Source organism: Salvia hispanica, chromosome 6 (genome assembly GCF_029641045.1).
Source record: "Salvia hispanica isolate PSC_SH4W2 chromosome 6, Shi_PSC_v1, whole genome shotgun sequence".
In the NCBI taxonomy this organism is placed as follows: domain Eukaryota; kingdom Viridiplantae; phylum Streptophyta; class Magnoliopsida; order Lamiales; family Lamiaceae; genus Salvia; species Salvia hispanica.
In genome coordinates, this window is record NC_142697.1 from 34,468,171 (window position 1) to 34,481,033 (window position 12,863).

The following is a 12,863-nucleotide window of genomic DNA, read 5'->3' on the forward strand; positions in this document are numbered from 1 at the left end:
ACCGATGTGGGATATTTTTTACATTCATTTTATGTTTCAATTGCCAACACTCTTGCTTCAAATATTTTGAACTATTTAAAAAATATTAACAATTTGTATATATTTACTAGTATTATATTTATATAATTAGTCTTTCACTTTTTTAAGATATTAATAGCCTAATATTAAAATATATATATAGGAAATTTTCATCTTAGTAATCTCACTGATATTCTAATTGAATATTGGGCCTGGGTTTAATGTAACTCTATTATTGGGCCAATAAACTTTTAAGACAAAATTGGGCATGTTAAAAGTGTAACTAAATTAATTCAAAATTAAATGAAAAGTGCAAGTCATTCATGAGCTCATGCTTTTGTTCTATGTTGGGCTTGCATGGTCATTGTTATTGGATAATTGATGATTTTTCCTTTCTCTTTTATTCTTTTGTATTGTGTGAACTTTCAAAAGTAATTTTTTTCGTCGACAAATGTTGGCGTTATCTCCATCACAAACAAAAAAAGGTTGATATAATATTTAAAATATGTATTGGAAAAAGAGAGGTGTTTTAGATCTTTATTTCTTTCTAGTTGATGATTACAAATTCAGATCGAAAGACGTGGTCCTCTACGTCTCACTAATAGTCCACATTTCATAATTTTCTTGTGCTTAAATTGTTTCACGTTTTACTCTTCTTATTATTTGTGTTGTTGTTTGAGTTCACATTTCTCATCTAATTCTTATTTTAAATTTATACTCCGTATTAAACGTATTTTCTTTATAATTAACTAAATGAAATAGAAGTTATGAATATGATATATTCCTTCCGTCCTATTTTAGCAGTCCCAGTTTATCATATTTGGGTATTCCAGTTTAGGAGTCCCGATTGGAATGCATAAATGGTGATAGACACAACATTCCGCTAATCTTTTTTTCACACATTTTATTATAAAACTAATATATAAAAGTATGACCCACAGTTCTACTACTTCCCCCGTCCCAAGGAAGATGACCTATTTCTTGGGCGGCATGAGAATTTATGCAACTTTATTTTTTGTGTGAAGTGGAGAGAGTAAGTAAGAGATAGGGAATAAAGTAGAGAGAAAGATGTTTCCATTTTTAGTAATCGGTCATCTTAGTTGGGACAAACTAAAAAGGAAAGTGAATCATCTTTAATGGGACGAAGGGATTATTTTTTTCATCAACTTTTCTTTACATTTCTTTTTGAATTCAGATGAGACTCTTAAAGTGGGACGGAGGGAATAATATATACTCCCTTCGTTCCATAGTAATGGAGACAATTCTTTTCGGCACGAAGATTAAGAAAAATTGTGCTATGTGAGTTAAGTAATGGAAGAGTAAAGTAGGAAATGAAAATGTTAGAGAGATGTAGAGAGAATAAAGTAAGAGAGAGTAAAATAAGTGAGAAAAAATGTGTTGACTTTTACTAAAAAGGGAAATGTCTCCATTATTATGGAATGTACCGAAATAGGAAAATGACTCTATTACTATGGAATTGAGGGAGTAGTATATAATAAAAACAAGAGGAAGAAAACAAAAAGCGCCCATGGCCTAATGGATAAGGCGTCTGACTTCTAATCAGGCGATTGTGGGTTCGAGTCCCACTGGGCGTGTTTTTTTATTAATTTTAATTCTATGGGCAATAAATATAAAATTGAATTATTTTTCTTTTTCTTTATTAGTAATAGTATGGTAATTTACTATTTCAGTATATACCTCTCATTTGACCCGCGGGCACATAGTGGTAACGACAAAGTACGATAGGCCTTGAGAAATTTTCCGTTTGAACATCTACTTCTTTCTTTATTTAAGTTCAAACATACTATATATTGATTATGGTTTGAACCGATTATACAAGAACATGAGAAATCGTTAGTGAAAACATAATCCTTGAACTGAATATATAAAACAAAATAGATAATGTTAAATGTTGATTAAGCATAAGTGATAGCATATGATGTTTACCTAAGTAATATAGGATATATTCCTCTCTCTATATATGAGTAATTTTTAAACTTCCTACATTTTATTATATGTAGTGTTTCTTCAATCTGTGATAGATTAGTTAAAATACTGATTTAGTAACAGGAAAAAATAAAAATATCCACCGACAAATAAATAGTCACGCAGCTCTGAGATTGGCATTAAATGAAAAAAAATTCAAGTAAAAATAAAATAAAATTATCATCAATGATTATTGAAAATTAACTTGTGGTTTCAACAAACACTTGATAGCCTTTGAGAAGGCCCTTTCGAGTTACTGGCAAACTGCTCATATCGTACTTTTGAGAAGGAAATGCCCATAACTAACTACTATAGTATTTATATCATATTTATTAAATAGGTTCAATTATTTTGGCCTTTTGGGGCCAAATCCCATTATTCATGCAGAAAAATTCAACTCATATTGGGACCACATAATCCAAAGTTAATAAATTTTGGGAAAACAATAATTTACTTGATCAAATTGCAATCACATGATCTATGAGTTATAAATATCATGGGCTTTGATCAGCATTGCAACCACATATAACAAACTTATGAATTTATTATTTTTACTCGGCCTTTCATGTCATATTATTTGCAGTTTGTTCTAACCTGAAAGAGATAAAAATAAAATGTAATTAAAAACATCTAATTTCACTCAATAGTACTCCTAGTGGCTAGTACCATTGTTTTACTCATGAGTTATGGTTTACAATCGACTTTTAAATTTTCAAATAAAATGATTGATATAATATGTGTACGATTTATCATATGGATATGTGTTTAGCTAAATTAAAGTTAGCAATGGCCAATGAAAGAAATACACGCGAATAACGTATATAAAATAACAATGACATCATTTAAGGTGCTCGATAGCTAGTCACATTATACTTTTTTGAAGTAAGTACAAGATTTGTAGTAGTGTGATTAACCATTCTATTCCATTTGAGATATTTCATCAATACATAAATAAAGAAACACAATGTAAGATAATTTAGATCAATGTTCAAAAATAAGGTAAAAAATAAAAATTTTATTTTTATTTAACCACAAACTAAAACACATTCATCAAAAATATAAACAAACCACAAACCAGGCAATGCATTATATATTGAGCAAATTCATCAACACATGAAATCGAAAACAAGTTCAGAGTTGCGTAGCACACTCATCAACACATCAATGGCATTGTGCAAGATCATCTCATTGTATTTACTCAAGATTTTATTTTAAATAAACCCAAACTCAACAAAAATGTGGGAATTAGAAAATGAACTAATATAATTATTCCTTCACTTTTTTATTTTTGTTTTTTAGACTCTTATTTCTTGTTCTTGATGTGATCAATTCAAGGACAAGTCATGGCCACAAACCATCTAAGCACACGTGTGTCGACATTCTTCTAAGATAGGGGGGATTAAGATACATCCATGGAACAAGTGAATAATGAATTTAATGTGAAAGGCCCCCTTCCAAGATTTTGTATTATTGACCAAAATGAATAATTGTAAAAAAATGTAGATCAAGATACAATATATGGTAATTATAATGTGGATGTGACTCGTCTCATATGCCATACCACTAAAGAGAGGAGAAATTCAACATTCAATTGGTTGGAGACATATCATTTCATGAAACTGTGACATATACATTACCCTATCAAATCAACATATGTAAATTGCCAAAATTGATACAGTGCCCTCCCTATATATATGTGACATTTCACCTCTCCATTTTGTAGATATTATATCCGGTCAATATTTTAATTCGAGACAATTGATATATTGCTCATTATTGGTGTGCATTTTCAATATTATATTGGCATTTACACTGCATCAATAATTTTTAAATACTATTTTAATTAATGCCTCATAATTGTATGACTATCATTCAAATTTACATATCATATGTACACTAAAACTTGATTTGTTCATTTTTTCCCTCTAATTTCACATATATGCCTATAAAATTTTTATGCTGCAAAAAATAACTCATAAAATACTAAAAGTAAAAAATATGTGGTGGTCATCATATGAGCCCCCTTTGATCCAATATACTATTAAACACGTACATACTCATTAATAGTAGCGTGTTTTTCTAGATTTAGACATCTCCACCTATATGCTAGATTGAAACGTTTTAATTACCAACTGAGTAAATAATCTATCACATTTAAATTTTACAGCCTCCGTCCCTAAAAATTTGATACAGTTTACTATTTTGGTCCGTCCCTGAAAATTTGATACACTTCACTTTTACCATTTTTGGTAGTGGATCTCATATTCCACTAACTCATTCCTATTCACATTTTATTATAAAACTAATACTTTAAAAGTAGGACCCACATCCTACCAACTTTTTCAAGTCACTTTCCATTACATTTCTTAAAATCCGTGTCGGATCAAAGTGTAGCAAATTTTGGGGAACGGAGGTAGTATGTTGTAATCAGTCGGTAAAGATTAATTTTTTAGTGTGTTACGTTCAAGTGCGTAGTTTTGTCATCGACTCATCGATATGAGGGCAAATGCCCGACCTCAAATTTTCTAATTTCCAATTTTGATTCCACTAAGATAAATTTCTAACTCCGTCCCTGGACGTTGCAGAAACATCAATTTCATTTTGTGCACCACATACACAAGAATAATTTGACGCCATGGAAAAGGAATCTCAAAGTTGTTAAATAGAGCATTAAAACCTTCAACCACTTGTGGTACTAGATTATATAAATGCTTGTTACTCAAGGCATTTTGTTAAGTCTTTTATGCATTTATGTTAATGTTTTAGAACTATAGCCTTTATATAGCCTACCCTATTAATTCTCTTCTGATTTAATTTATATTTTGTTGCATCTCATTTATACACGTAACGAAAGTGGTCACGACACATATGAATATGATAGTAATTAATAAAATAAAATCAATCCATGACAAGATTGATGAATTTGGCATGACACAAAATCAATTTCACTAATGAACAAAATCACCCCCAGTTGTTATATTCAATTGCAACATTTAGAATTAGTCACAACCGTTTTATTTTCAAAATGGTGACATTTGCTCTTAGTTATACACTAAGATGTTATTCGAAATTGATTGTATTTTATACTATTATAACAAATAAAGGGAAGGAATCTCAAAGTGGACCTAATTAACTAATTAACTAAGGTTAGAAAAAGACTATTGTGAAGAACTCACCCTAATGCTAGCCTAAAAGGGGGAAATATATCATGGCCCAAATGTAAAAGAACTTATAAATTTATGGGAATGTTATTCTTCTAGCTCTACTTTTTTTTCCTCTTGACAATTCATCATTATATCTCTTATCTTTTCTTTGGGTTTATAATTGTAATAATTTCTTGAGAGCACTTTTATTATTTTTATTCCATACGTATTTATAATGATGTCTTGTCCTTGAATCAATCTCTATATATTCTTCCGTCAATATCAAGTTTCCTAGAAACTTGCATTCCACAGTATATAAATTATTGATAATAACTAATTTATTTATATCAATAAAATACAATTGGTCTCATGGCCTCTATTTAATATGGATTTAAACCAATCATGATAATAAGAATTTTTTGTATGTACATTGCCAAAAAGATAACTAGAATCAGAGTAATAGTACAAAATTAAAAAAAGAACAATGAACCAACTTAGTAAAATCAAGCTATATAACATTTTACGTTTTAATACTCCTATTCAATTAGAAATAAAAATTATTACACATTTATGAATATAAAGCTTAAATAATTGAAAATTCTATTTGTGTCATTATATCTTTGAATAAGGCTGCACATTTTTTTCACTCTCACAATGATTGGTTTTGCCATGCAATATTTTCAATTATTTGCTAGAAAAGACTGAAAGGGACAATTTTTATGTAATTTATGTTGCCACAAAATATTAATTCATCTAAGCTCGTTGTTTAATTGTAGCCCTCTCGTCTATACCTCGTTACACAAAAGCTCTTTAATTTACGGAAACGAAATTCTTTGCTATCTTCAAAACTTAAAAACTCATTGACAAATTACTTTTAAACCTGAAATAAATGAATTAATAAAAATAACTTAAAGTTAACAAAGAGTTGAAGAAGATTAGGGTTTATGATGATAAAACATACTCCCTCTGTCCCCCTCTGTCCCAAGAAAGTTCGTTTTGAAAAAATTGTAATAAGTAGTTAAAGTGAATATATATAAAATAAAAGTGAGAATAATGCAGAGAAGAGTTTTATCTACATTATTCTCGCTTATATTTTTACCATATATGATTTTTTAAAAATGAATGCAAAAAAGAAGTGACTAAATATTACGGACTCAATTCCCACATCAGTTGTGAGAGCAATTGGTGTGGGGTATATAGGCTAAATGAGCTCTCTTCCCTAACATGCTAGTCTTTTGGGATGAGTTCTCCTGTTTGGTCTGTATCAATTGGTGCTTTCATTGAGAGCCCAAACGGCTCGGAGTGGTGGTCGGGCAGCGAACTCGCCGTGACCAACGAGTGCGTTTGGGGCCGACTCGGAGTGGTGACCAACGGAGTGGTGGCCGGGCAAAGAATCCGCCGTGACCAACGAGAACTTGGAGTGGTGGTCTGGCAAAGAACCAGCCGTGACCAACGAGGACGTTGGCCCTTAAAGGAGGGTCGAATGTTACGGACTCAATTCTCACATCAGTTGTGAGAGCAATTGGTGTGGGCTATATAGGTTAAATGGACTCTCTTTGCTAACAGGCTAGTCTTTTGGAATGAGTTCTCCTGTTTGGTCTGTATCACTAAATTTAGTTGGGACAAATGGAGTAGTACATAAGATCTGATACTCTATTTAGTTTGAATAATTATATAATTAGTTATTGAGATTCATCATTAGTTTCAAAATATGCATACTTACATCAATTGTTAATTAGTGACATCTCTCTTATGCATGAGTGACAAAATTTGGTGAGTCGAAACAAGAACAAAGCATGGTTAAGTGTTTTATTTGGCTATAATTGCATGCCCAAAATGGACAATGTGTATTATGAGAGTAACAGCCTTTAGAATAAAATTACTATTGCTTGAAACGACAATTGCAGAAACACCAAGTACGATCTGCCACTCATTGTTCATTATGCCTTTTCTTCACCCTGGAATATATACTCATCCACCATTGTATGAGAAAAAGTCTCACTTTGATTCGACTCACATTTTTTAAAATATGAAGAAATTAAAAGTTAATGAGAAAATTAATTAGTCTCATCTATTTGAGGTTATCCATAAAAAAAAGTAGTCACCTATATTTAGTAAAAGGTTCTTTGATCTGCATTCTTCGCTAACAATACACAAATCACTTTTTCTCTGATATTTCTTATAGTTTACTCATTTGATACTAATATTAAAATATGTGTCATCTACATACTACTAATGATGAACAAACCGAGTATCAATTTTATAATGAAATGTTTGTATGAGCATAGTGATTTATCGGAATGCGGACCCACATACCAAAATAGAAAACAAAGTGATATGAAAATTTTAATTGCTAACACCCATTAAATGTAAAATGAGTCTTTATTTCGGGCACAGATTATGTATTTTTTAATTTATAAATAAAAATATATTTGTGGAAAAAATAAGGATTTTGTTGATTTTTCATCTAGGATCTTGGTCATATATTTAAATTTGGTTCAGTTTTGATTACAATCATATTGATATATGGTAGAAAATAAATACAATAAAATAAATGTACTCCAACGCAACTTCCAAGCGAAAAACACTATGAAATGAGCGTGGGAAATAGCTACGCCGTCAGTGAATATTCTTGGTAATTACCAAAAAGAAAAGGAGTATTCTTCTCTTCACTTGTGTAATATATTTAGATGAGAATTTAATAGATGATCTAAAAATATATGCACATTTGTTTATGGTTGTATAAATTATGTTGCATGTAGACATGAAAAAAGTAGGCTGTAAATAGTCACTGGGCAGCTAGTAAATACCTTTGATAATTACTAAAAAAAAGGAATATTTAGATGAGAATTTAATAGATGATCTAAAAGTATATGCACATTTGTTTATGGTTGTATAAATTATGTCGCATGTAGACATGAAAAAAATAGGCTGTAATTTTTTTTTAATAAAAATAAGAGCATCCATAATGGTCGGCGAGCGACCGGCTAGCCGATTCTCGGCGCTAGCCGGTCCGCTCGCCGAACCATTGCAATCGGAGAGCGCCATTTCGGCGAAAATTTCGGCGAGCGCTGGCCGATCCGCTCGCCGCCATTGTAGGCTGGCGATCGGCGAGCGATCGGCCAGCGCATTTTTTTTAATTAAATTTTTGAAACACTATATATACGCGATTTTCATGTCATTTTCATTTGCACCACTTGTTTTAACGAGTTTTCTCTCTCTCTTAATTTCTATACAAGAGCAACAATGCGAAATGAGTAACGCGGGTGGTAGTAGTGGTAGTAGTGATGAGGAGTACGAACGGCAAATGGACGAAGCATTGGAGGCCTATACGTCCAGTGAGATAGACCGGCTGCTACAAAGGGCTATGCAGCCGGCGGTACCTCGACCTAGACCCGTTGTCCACCGCCGAGCAGTGATTGCTCGGGATCACGTAGCTGCACATCAGCGGTTATATGATGACTACTTCGCAGAGCAACCGCGGTTTAACGCCAACCTGTTCAGGCGGCGTTTTAGGATGCGCAGGGAGTTGTTTATGCGTATCGTTGACGCTTTGGAGCGTCGATATAAGTGCTTTCGCTTCAAGAACGATGCGGCTGACAGACCCGGCCACACCCCTATTCAAAAGTGCACATCGGCAATCAGGCAGTTGGCCTACGGAGGCGCGGTAGACATGTGGGACGAGTACCTCCACATCGGTGAGACGTCTGCCCAGAAGTGTCTGAAGCATTTCTGTGAGGGCGTCGTTGAAATATTCAAGGAGCGTATCTTCGAAGCCCTACCCCGACAGACTGTCAAGATCTGATGCAGATGCACGGGGAGAAGCATGGGTTCCCACGGATGTTAGGCAGCATAGATTGTATACATTGGGAGTGGAAGAACTGTCCCGCTGCCTGGAAGGGGTTCTACACCACCGACTACAAGGGAAAGAATCCCACTATGATCCTCGAGGCCGTAGCTGATTATCGGCTGTGGATTTGGCATGCGTATTTTGGGGTAGCCGGGTCGAACAACGACCTCAACGTTCTCAACTCGTCGCCCCTTTTCAACGAGCAGTGCCAGGGCGTCAGTCCGGCCATCAGTTTTGTCGCCAACGGCAACCGACATGATACGGGCTACTACTTGGCGGATGAGATATACCCTAGGTGGCCCGTCTTTGTGAAGATGATTACATGCGCAAATGAGGACAGGAAGGCCTACTTTGCGGAACGGCAGGAGTCGGCGCGCAAGGACGTGGAGCGCGCATTTGGTGTGTTCCAGTCCCGATGGGCGGCAATTAGGGGTCCAGCGCGTTTGTGGCATGTCGACTGCATTGCTTCATAATGTACGTCTGTATTATCATGCACAACATGATAGTCGAAGATGAATGTGTACAACTGATTAGTTGGGCCAATGACGATGAAGCCGGTCCAAGCCACGGTGTGGCCACCCCCAACGTACGAAGGGGGTACCTCACGATGAAATCGGCCGCCTCCAGGCACACGACGACATGCGCCAAGTGGATGCTCATATTAAACTCCAAAAGGATTTAATTGAAGAGTTGTGGGCGCGGAGGACTGCACGACGATAGTTTTTTTTGTTTTATGTATTTTTTTATAATTAATGTACTTTTTTAAAAAGAAATTAATGAATTTATGTGTCATAAATTTAATTCCGTATTTTTTTTTAATTCCGTAAATTTAGTTATTTTTTTTAATAGTGCTGATGATGTGGCTAGTCTATGACTAGCCTATTGCTTGTCCTGATGATGTGGCATGAGGAATTTTAGTGCTGGATAATGTGGCAGGAGGAGAAATAGGCTGGCTTATTTACCATTATGGATGCTCAAGCGCGAGCCCTGTATATGTCTCATCGTACTCGCCCTTTACAGCAAATTAAACATGAAATAATTTTTCACTAGGCGTGCAAATTTTATTAAGCACAATTTAGTACAGAAAAAGGTGATTATGATTGAATAATACCAAAGAATTATGCCAATGATGTTTTAACAATTGTCTCATTATGATGACTCTTTAATCTTGTTTTTGACCAGAAAGTGGGTGTGGAAATATAAGTAGAGGCCCCAAATCAACCTAGAAAAATCTTCCACTTGATTTAGTTGGCACTTGGCAACAATTATGCCAATAATCTGAAATTGAAATTAAACTAGAAAAACATCTTTTTCAATCGATCTTTTTGTACCGTGCAAAAAGAAATTTGGTTTAATCGTATCCATTTTGTTCAATACAATTAATTGGGTTTAATGTAACATATATAGATAACACATTTATGTAATATATAAGTCAGTAAAATTTTGTTGCACTTGTATTAGTATACACATGTACCTGAATCAGTGAATTTTTATTATTCTTAAGTAGTTAAACATAGTGCATGACCCATTAATCCACGCGCATGAGATATCATCTTAGAAAAAGTAGATTTTAATCAATTTCTTTATTCCCATGATTATCTACACTATAAATGTGGCCCCTAGAAGCAATTTTCATATTAACAGATAATAAATATATGAGCACAATTTCTCATAATCCGACATAATTGATAGAGCGACGATTTTATGACTGATAAATTATGAATTCTGATGGTATCTGAAACAACCATATGATAGTTGAACAATGGAGAGAATTTTAATGTTATTGCTAGTACATTACACACACACAAGAGTGAACACCTAAATAAATTGAATATATATGGAAGCCATATGATGTTGGAGTAATTGGATGCATTATTCATACATTCTTATGTAACTTTGATGAGATGTTATTTTCCAATTATTAAATCCAATATATATGCATGAGATCATTTTCATTGATGAGGGGGATATGGACCATACAGTTGGATCCATCTAGGGTTCATTAAGAAGAAAATGAAACATTCTTGTTGAAGAAATTTATAGAGCATGGCAACTTTATTAGGATGGAAAATGATGGTGGCCAGTTTTTTTCTTCCACCTAATTTCAGAACATAAATTAACTTTTATAGATCATAATTTGTACGTTTATTTGGTATCATATACTCCTAGATGCATTTATAGTCTGACATAGAAGATGGGATTGATTTAAAATAAAAAGTGAATTATTACAAAATTGTTCCCAAAAGCATGCTCCAACTCCTCGATTGATTGGGGTAGTGAGAGAAAAATTTAAATTAGATAAATTACTACTGTTAGAAAGTATGTACTTTTTCCAAATATGTGTATATTTCTTGTTTAACTTTTAACAATAGATTAGAATTTTAATATATTTATTTAGAGGGATGTTATGTCACATAATTTATGAAAGAATCACTTTCTTTAAGTATGTGTTTAGCATTATTTATACACTTTACTTTTATTATAACAAAGTAAAAACTGTTATTGACATTATTAATGTTATAAATTATATAGAAATCATAGCTTATTTTTGTTTTATTTATTTATTTATTTTAAATAATAGAGAAAATGAATAAATCGAGCATTAATTTTTAAATAATTTATTGAATTAATGACATCAAGGATAATTTTGAAATAAAGACTAGAATAGATGCATAAAACAAAACATAATACAATAAGTATTTAACATAAAATTTCTCTATAATTACATATATTAAATGCTAGACTACTTAAAAATTGTGATAAATTTTATTTATTCTTGATACTTATGTAAATTCCTCACTATAGCTTCCATCACATGTGTGGCTTAAAAGAAGATTCATCCTATAATTAGATGCAGGTGATGTGGGCAGCAAAGGAAAAGGGGCACCCAAATCAACGGCCTTAAATATTGGACCATTCTCACTAATACACTTTCCAACAAAATCTCAAAGGACCAACATCCTCTCTAATGTCCCATTCTCCAAAAACCCACGACCACCCTCTTCTCAAAAGTCACATTTTTCTTAATTAAATAAAAACCAACCATATAAAATTTCAAGAATTCTCGTTCCCCTCAACTTCCCACTTAGACATCTAGGCTAGAATAAGCATCGGAACAATAATTTTGGTTAGAATTTACCCGAGTTAAAAGTGTAAATCCCATTTATTAAAACATACTTAGAGGGGAGACTAACCAATTGCAATTTTGGTTAGAATTTACCCGAGTTAAAAGTGTAAATCCCATTTATTAAAACATACTTAGAGGGGAGACTAACCAATTGCAATTTTGGTTAGAATTTACCCGAGTTAAAAATGTAAATCCCATTTATTAAAACATACTTAGAGGGGAGACTAACCAATTGCTATTTACTTGTGTCCATAGTTACTCGAACCCTTGATCTAGAAGTTGGAAGAAAAATGTTGTTTCCCATGACCATGGTCACTTTTTCTTTCATATATTCAAAGTGAGACAATCTACATGTGAATATCTCAATTCTCAACTCGTTCCCTCACATGTGAGTCATTTATTTGATAATATCTTAACACGATCTCTCATATATGTCACTTTTAATGACACATTCAACTTGGGCATGTGCCTTGCTCTGATATCATGTTAGAAATTATGATTCTAGGTTAAATTGCATTAGATTTTATGAAGATTAGGTACAGTCCTAATAATTGAAACGTACTTGATACATGAATAAAATCCAACCTCTAGTGAAATTTTCTGTCAAAATCAGTTGGTGATATGGGTAGTGGCTTACAGAGTAGAGTATTAAAGTTAATTTCTTTTTAATTATATATATTTTTTTTTATGTAGGACGAGTTATGTGTAACTTGACAAAAATCTTTGAATGCTAATCTGA

General features: G+C 32.9%; 1 non-coding gene across 1 annotated transcript; it reads left to right on the top strand.

Annotated features, from left to right (window-relative positions):
* The first annotated feature begins 1,540 nt into the window (after window positions 1–1,540).
* TRNAR-UCU (transfer RNA arginine (anticodon UCU)) lies at window positions 1,541–1,613 on the top strand. The gene has a single exon. It is a non-coding gene; the product is annotated as a tRNA-Arg (tRNA).
* Window positions 1,614–12,863: the final 11,250 nt, after the last annotated feature.